The following is a 2395-nucleotide window of genomic DNA, read 5'->3' on the forward strand; positions in this document are numbered from 1 at the left end:
GCAGCCGCCTCTCCCCACGGGCGCGCCCCCGCCGCCACCCACATGCGCGGCCCCGCGCTGCGACTCCGCCCCAAGCGCTCCGCCCGCCGCTCCACCCCCGCCTCTGGGCCACGCCCCCAAGCCCGCCCCAAGGCCCGGGCCCGGCTTGGAAGGCGCTTCAGCGGTCTGCGGGCGACCGGACTACACTTCCGGGGCGTGGCCCCACTCGGGGAGCTCAGCGGTCTGAGGGGCGTTGAGGGGAGAGTGCGTTCCTCTGGATGAGGGAATGCGACTCTGACCGGGACAGACCCTAGTCTTTCGGAGTAGAACTTCAGTTGGAACTTGCGGTCTTACCGCCTACTAGGGAGGAAAAGTAGATTTCAAGAGTGCTTCAGCGCCGCCGCCAGCCGTGGGCTGGGACTACAAGTCCCGGCCTGCGGGAACCCAGGAGCGGGGGCTGGGGAGTGTAGTGGTGGGAAGAGAGGCATTCTGGGAACTGTAGTAGTGTCACCTCCGCGTTCACAACAGGTACGTGCTCATTTTACTATTGGCTTGACGAGAGTGGTCAGTCATTAGGCTTTGGCACTTTGGGGGCCGGCTACGACTAAGAGAAGCGAAACGTCTCTTGGGTGAAAGGACTTTGGTTCTTTGGAAATCCCTTTAAGCCCTGGCGAGTGAGCGCCTGATTTTCAGAGTGCCTCCTTCGCATACGACGCATATAGTAGGGGCTCAGTGTTTGCTGAACTGAAAGGAATTTGTGTCCCTACTTTTAGATTCCTAACACTTCAGAACTGAATGAGAGGGACTTTCCTCCGTAGAATGGGCTTTATAAATCTTTGTTCATCTTTGTCTTCTAATTATCAGAGTATATTCTGGTCTAACTCATCATTGCACAAATAAAGTGATTTGCCCGGGGTCCGCCAGCATATTCTTAGTGGAGCCAAAACAGAAACTCTAGTCCTTTGCTTTCACCATATCACCGTATTGCCCCTTACTAAGGAACTTAAACTTGTGGTAATGTGACAGAACAAAAGGGTTTGATCAATGGACACACTTTGGTCACTTATACCCACAAACAACATCAGGGCAGATTGGTCTGGAAATTTGGTTATAATAGGAAATACCAGTGGTAGGACACTTTCCCTGATGAATGTTTAGAAGCACTGTGGAATTTAATGAAAAACTCCTTTAAGAATTTAGGTATGAGTAGCAAGATACAATTTATTTACTTTTTTAGAAAAGGAAAATATTTCTCTTTCAAATAATGCAACTAATATATACCAATCCACTCCTCTCCTCAGAGGAAGAGTTATGAAATACGCACTTCCACATGTGCCCTTCTGAATCTTTTCCCATGCATTTATATACGTGTGTGCATGTAAAGAGATACAGTTTTGCTGTGTGTTTTAAAAATTCACTTGGAGGAATAGTTTAATTTCTAAAGTAAACTGTATTTGAAGCAAAAGTATGCAGTATTTTACTTTAACCAGATACTGAGATTCAGTTTCATTGGATGTGAGAATAGGTCAGAATCTTTGGGCTTGATCATGCTCACTGTAGATTCTACTGTCCCCTTAGAAATGGGGAAGAAATTAGACTGTAGGCAAAGAAATGGGTAGATGATCAGGAGTGCATCCACTTTTGATATGTCAAAAGAGCGTACAAACCAGACAGTGATTGGTAAAGGCTATATGCTGGACAAGTTGTGTAACGGTTTAGTGACAGTCTGGTATAGTGTTGTGAAAAGTGTTACTTGTTTGAGGTATTGAGACGTGTTTTGGCTGGTGTTTTAGTCATTTTTGGGTTTTGTTTTTTTTTCTTGAGACAGAGTCTCGCTCTGTTGCCCGGGCTAGAGTGCAGTGGCATCATCATATCTCACTGCAACCTCAAACTCCTGGGCTCAAGCCATCCTCCTGCCTCAGCCTCTCAAGTAGCTGGGACTACAGGTGTGTGCCACCTTGCCCAGCTAATTTTTTTCTATTTTGGTGTCTCACTTTTGCTCAGGCTGGTCTTGAACTCCTGAACTCAAGTGATCCTCCCACCTCAGTGTCCCAAGTAGCTGGGATTACAGGCACATGCCACCTGCCCAGCTAATTTTTTTCTATTTTGAGGCCTCACTTTTGCTCAGCCTGGTCTTGGACTCCTGAGGTCAAGCGATCCTCCCACCTCAGTCTCCCAGAGTGCTAGGATTACAGCTGTGAGCCACTGCACCCAGCCTTAGTCTTTTTTTTTTTTAAATCATTTTTTTATTGGCAGTGTCTCTCTTACAACACTTGAGGGTTTCTTGAGTTCTCAGCAGCCACCTTTGGCATCATTGTAGGTTAGGGAAAATTAATGTAAAGTACCTCCAAGGATTTCAACTCTTTGGAAAGGCTTAGCAGTGTTTTCCTTGGTAACTGTTTTTTTTTTTTTTTTT

This window comes from Propithecus coquereli, unplaced genomic scaffold (genome assembly GCF_000956105.1).
Source record: "Propithecus coquereli isolate 6110/MARCELLA unplaced genomic scaffold, Pcoq_1.0 Scaffold32, whole genome shotgun sequence".
NCBI lineage: Eukaryota > Metazoa > Chordata > Mammalia > Primates > Indriidae > Propithecus > Propithecus coquereli.